Source organism: Chaetodon trifascialis, chromosome 6 (assembly GCF_039877785.1).
Source record: "Chaetodon trifascialis isolate fChaTrf1 chromosome 6, fChaTrf1.hap1, whole genome shotgun sequence".
Taxonomy (NCBI): Eukaryota; Metazoa; Chordata; class Actinopteri; order Chaetodontiformes; family Chaetodontidae; genus Chaetodon; species Chaetodon trifascialis.
The window spans coordinates 17,633,240-17,639,710 of record NC_092061.1 but is presented as its reverse complement, the minus strand read 5'-3'; positions in this window follow the sequence as shown (position 1 = coordinate 17,639,710).

Sequence of the window (6,471 nt, the reverse complement as noted above, 5' to 3'; positions counted from 1 at the left end):
TTACTGCTCTGAATCATTCAAATTGCTGTAAATTGCCCAAACTTCCAAGCAAAGCTACCACATAAAGTAAGTGTTGAATTTGGGTTGCTTCTGTGACTTTCTAGCTTAACACTGATAGTTTCCTGTTACCTTACCAAAGTCATGTTGCCAGTCTGACAGCAATTATCAGACACGATGGTGTTGCTTATCTGAAAGTTGCACTGGCTCAGCACCCGGGGGTGTCCTAGTTAGAGGTAGGCTTTCTAGTTTTCAGGTTTTCCACAAGATCTGTCACATTAAAGTAGAAACAATCATTTAGAACATTGAGAACAATAATAGATGATAGAAACACTAGTTTAATCTTAATGTTTTTATTCACAATAAGCCTTATTTGTTCAGAAAACACTGGTCTTAGTAATGGTCCTGGAGAAGTGGCATGTGTATCAGAGGACCTCTGTGTGAGAGCAGGTGAGAGAGAGAGAGAGAAATCGCAGGTGTGGACGCAGGGAATGAAAGGGATCCAGTCTGATAATGGATTGAGAATGACACCTCAACTCCGCAGAGAGCCTGTCACAATGGCCGTTTTATGCTCAAACCTGCCCACACACACATACACATACACACACACAGCTACCCTCGCTCACTGCCAATATATTGAGCACTGGAAGGAAGTCATTAAAACAGCAATCAGTGTTGCTTAATTACTAGGCATTGCAGAAAGATATTTAGTCTTGGGGGGCCAAGGGACAATTCTTAAACATTCAGCTCCTTCCCAGTCAATTATGTGGGCCGAGTGTTAAAGACTCGCTCCTCCATTTCCATCCTGTTCAAAAACAGACTTAATGAAAATACCCGGCTATCCGAAAGCCTGCGCCTTGTTACGAGTCAAAATACAATCAACAATAGACTCTAACTTTAATTTGTGTCAGGCCTTGCTTTAATCGCCTCCCACAAAATTGCCATCAACAATAGTCAAGCGTTCTAAACAAGTCTAAGCACTACTCTGGGCCAGCTTTGAAATGAGCCAGCTGTGAATGCAGGTAAATACTGTTTATGCTTCATATGGTACTCCTGCTCGATACATGCAATAAACACTGCATTCTTTGAGAGGAAGAGAACCAAGTGTTGACTTCACTTGCAATTCAATGAGCCAATTTGATGGAAAATGGCCCGAGGGATAACTGCATAATTAGCAGACATGTCTTTAAAGGGGAGTCTGCAGTGTTGTCCCTGTCTCTGTTTCTCTCCCTATTAAATACTGATAAACAGAACATTCACATGGCCACATAGAAGCATATATGTGCTCACAGGGACAGCATGCACAGCCAGTCAAGGACACTTTCACATAGAAGATGTGTCCGTGTCTCCATATCACATTCTCACACTGCATCAACAGGCACAGCAGGAAGCGTGCCCATCCACACATTGCTTGTATCCTGATTAGTGGTGGCAGTTTCTGTGAGTGCCAGAGAAGACAGCTTGGAGGGCTTGTTTGGAATAAATGCTCCTCTCCAGGAGCAGAGGTTAAAAACCCATTCAGATAGTCACGAATATACTCAGAGTGAGTGCATTCTTCCCTAACGGAGGAGATTTAGAGCACCACTACCCCAGGCCTCAAGGATGGGAGGCAAAGGTGGCCTCATCAGTGTAACAATCAACATTTTATGAGCCAATCGGACAAATCAGGGCAGTTAATACTGTATTTATCTTTCGTGACGACCCCTGCAGCAGCCTTTTCATCTGATGTAGCAGCGTGTTCATGTGAATGAATTTTTAAACTGAGACTTAAACTTAGACTTAGACTGTCTTTTTATTGATCCCAATTTGGGAAATTATTCTGTTGCAGTAGCAATTTAAACATACAGACAAACAGAATACATACAACAATTGTTTAAAAATGTAACAAAATATAGAAACAAGAATAACAGCAGTTTATTAAAAATATAACTGAGTATAACTAAATATATAGTTATATAATATGTGTTATAATGTATAATACATATTATAAAATATTATAATGATATATTGAAAATACAACTAAGTATTTAAACAAGTATTTACAGTAGTTCTAAAAATAATTATGCAGTTGCAGATGATACATAATGTAAACAATAGACAGTGTGTGTAATATTGCAGATAAATATGTAACACTGGAATATTAGGGTTTTTGCGGTTGGTAGATTAACTGTTACTATTACTATTAAGTTACTATTGTCAGGGTTAGGGTTAACTGGACTTTATTTAACACTATTAATTACAGAAATGTGGATATTGTTCCAATATTATTTGATTACAATTGAGCTGTCACTGTTTTGGTCAAGTACCACCGCTTGAAGACATTTTATTTATCAGTTACTTGAATGTATTTATCCAGCACATCTAGCTTTTTCACCCTTTTTTCCACTTTCTTCACTACTTTGCCATTACTATTACAACCATTTATCCATTCCATTACCTATTTCAATAATTCATCCATTAATTTACCCATTTCAACATTTATCCATCACTCTAACTATTTCAACCATTCAGATCCATAACTTTTAACTAATCAAAGATGTCCCTGTTCACTTGATTACTGGATTTCCTAGACCATCACTCACAACATGTAGAGTTACAGCTGCCTCACTATGAGCTTTTTTTTTTTTTTTTTTTTTCCCAGCAAATTGTAATTCCTATTTTGTCAAATTGGTTTAGCTGCTCAACACTCCTTCCAACTACCCCCTGGCAACTGCAGAAATACCCCAGGGGAACAACCACCCCTGGTTAGGAATTACTGCTTTGCAGCACCTTAGCAGAAGTGTAAGGATTTGATTTATTGCCACAAAAAGTTACACTTCCAGAGAAAAACTTGACCCAAGGAGACCTCAAAACAGCTGAGAACCTCTCAGTTCAGCCTCGTGGTTTAAGCTTTGGTGCCTGTTGTGTTTTGAGCGGCGTTGTTACCGTACTCCTTTTCTCATTGGGCTTTTTCTGTCAGCTTGTTTACTCTCTTTTCAGTTGCTTCGGATCAGAATAAGCACCGGCCAGCCCCTTTCTGGTCCTGGCATGAAGTCGTTTTCACACAAAAAAAACCAGCATCTCAGAATCTGAACTCCTCCGGAGACGAATACATGAATGTCCAAACACCCTGCTACAAAAAATTCTGGGAGTCAGCTCTGTTTTCTTGCACATTAGGCAAGGTCAGGGTGTAGTCTCATGAGGGGGACTGAATCCCAAAACTTTATGAAACTCAACAATAGACTCGAGTTCACCCAAGAAGACTGGGAGCGTCTTGAAAAAAACTGATAAATGCCTATCAAGAAGTTGCTGAATTATTTATCACCTCTGTTCTGCTGTCAATTTGTTCCTGCCATTTGGTTTCTCTGTAAATGAAATCTGTTTGAGCCGCAGATGGAATTCAGACGAATGGCCCGCGATATAAGGAGAGGGGGATTATGCGTTTCTTTTGTTTGACTGGGAGTTTTGTGCAACATTACCAAAGCCCCTCAGCAAATAGAATAATCTCCCAATGAGCAATTGGCAAACAGCATAGGCTTTACAAGATTTAATTACGCCTAATTGTATCTGTTTCAGTGTGGTCCCATCAATCAGTCTGAGCCATTTCAGTCTCTTATGCATATTTAAATAGACGGAATCCTGATTCTTTGATAATGATGAGAGGATGGGAGGAGAAAGAAAAGAATCAACGCTTATATAAGATGCTGCAGCCTCTATACTCAACATATCAAGGCAGCCCTCGCTGGTGAGTGTGCTATTGATGTTGTTGTGTTTGATCACTCGCTGCCATCACTAGAATTCTGGATGATGCAACCAGCGAGAAAGCAGAAGACGTTCCAGCCTGTGGCTTAAAGAGTGGCACACCACCAGCAACCAATGTCATGGCATCTGCCCTCCAGACTGTTATCTGAAAACCTGTCTAACAGCCTCTGCTCTCCACGCGCCTCTGTGTCCTCTGTGTCCGCCTGTAAATGATGTCCCCTTAGACTGAGCCCCCTCTGACCACAGGATTAGTTCCACCTCCTCTTACCCCCTGAAGTGTTCCTCTAAAGGACTTGAGTTGCTTTATCTGTCGTGTGTTTAGTCTATACTGTCATACATTTGTGTGTCTGGGGTGTGCTGACTCTTCTTACTAAATTCAGCAGGTGTTCAAGAATCTCCAGCATATTTTCATCACTGATGATGGATCAGGAACAAATGGCTGCTAAAGTGGCACTAATAAATGGAAAATTTATGACAAACACTTTTATTCTCCATGATTTTACAGCCTCTCAGAGGCTGGACATGCTGCTCTTAACTGAGACTAATACTTTTAACTTGGCTCAAGGCTGGTGAGAGCAGTCAGCTGGCTGAGTTGTGGGGGAAAAAAAACTGTCCCCAATGCCCAGCAAGAACTTTTGGGGGGGGGGGGTTAGCTTTGGAGCCAAGTGGGCCAGTTGTAATTGCTCACTGGCAATCTCTAATGAATCACAACCAGTGATTCATTAGAGATAAAACAATAAGCATCCATCCTAAGTCCACCGAAGCCTGGATGTCTTTCAATTGATTATTTTGCCTACAAGTCATGTTAACAATTCAATGAGGCTATACTTGGCAACAGCAAAGCTTTGATCTAAATGGTATTCTCAGCATGCTTAGATGCTCACACTTACAATGTTGACATGCAAATATTTAGCAGGTAAAATGCTCATCATGGTGGCATGTTAGCACGGTAATATTTGCCAAATAGCTCTAAACACAAAGTACAGCTGAAAATTGATAGGAATGTCATTCATTTACAGGCACTTGGTGCTAAAAAAAAAAAGTATTGGACAAATAATGAAACAGACCCTGATGCTGAGGTGTTACAGTTTATCCTCAGTGGACCACGAATGTCTGCAGTAACCAACTGACGTTTGAGACATTTCACTCAAAATGACAAGTGTCAACCTCATGGTGGCTCAAGAAAAAAAAAGTAAGGATCAGTTTATCCTCTGGGGACCATGAAATATGTTTCTCTTCTATTTATTTATTTATTTATTTATTTCTATTTGTTTTGTTTTGTTGTTGCTGCTGTTTGTGCCTCTCACATTGTGTCTGATATTTTGTGTTTAATCAGTTTGATTACGAGATGTTTCTGTTTGTCATTCCTCTTTTAAAGTGCCAAGTCTTTACTTACTTGCTCTTGTTTGTCTGTCAGTGGAAGCCTCAGCTAATGATAAAATGTTTTCTTATGGACTGTTTTGCCCCCCATGAGACTGTTACAGTTTATTACACCCTCTGTAAACCAACAAACAATTACAGACAAGCAGGAAGCTCAACCCCATGTAACAGTGCACAACAGTGTGCATGAAAATTAAGGGTTTTTTTAACGCCTCTAAATGAAATAGGCATATGAAATGTTCTGCCGTCACATGTCAGCCTCCGTCATGTGGAGATGGCATATGAAATGTACTACTTTTATTACCACAGCTGCAATGCTTGTCATCGGACCTCCAAGCAGCCTCCACTGTCTAATGATACCGGCATACTTATCCTGTCAAACTTCGAGTTACTGGCATTACACAAAGAGACGGCTGAGTATTTTCTAAGACGACTTATGCAACCATTACTTTCATGTTTCATGCGTAGGGGGGAAATGATCTGCTATGGAAACTGATGGCAAGCGTGATATTTCAAAAGGTTACGCTGCATCTTGCTCAGCGATTGTTTTCCACAGATTTATATTTGTTTAAAAGGGAGTTGCAGTTGTCAGCAATAACAAATGCACTGACAAATAACTGGGCAGCGTGCCATTCGGAATTCATTTAGCAAGACAAGGTAGAGATAAGGCACCACCCTGACTGTCTGCGAGCAACACTTCGTAAATCAGACAACAGCATGGGTGAATTACACTGGTGAGAAAGTCTCTCTTCTGAAGGACAACAGCAGTGTGTCTATTTACAAGCAGCTGGCCTACAGAATAGGTCAGCGCTCACTCCTCCTCTCGCTGTCCTTTTGAAAATGTTACACCAGGCCAAGATGCAGAGAGCGATTGGAAGACAGAATACCAATTCAGAGTGTCACTTTAGCTGCTTTAAGACCATTGTAAAGGCAGTATTTTAGAGGCGTTCTGTGTTTTATCACTCATTACTGTCCTGTGATCAGTGTGCCAGATCTCTTAAATTAGACCGGCAATAACCTAGCAGAGGGTTGCTTAACAGTCTCTCTCTCAGTGATGGATACCTGCTAGAAATCAATTCAGGATTTATTATGTGCACCTGGGGAGTTATATGACACCTTCTAGTGGTAAAAATGAAAGGCAATGTTAATATTCAACTACCACATTGTGGTATTGTTTTACAACAGAGATATAGTTGAATAATTATGAATCATTGTCTATGGATCTATCTTAAATCCATTGGAAAAATAATAATAATCGATGAGATACTCATATTCAAATGAATCATCCAAAATGCTGGATTTGTTTTTGAGAAGACAGAGGATGGAAAGACAGAGGAAAAAGTCTGTTTTGCC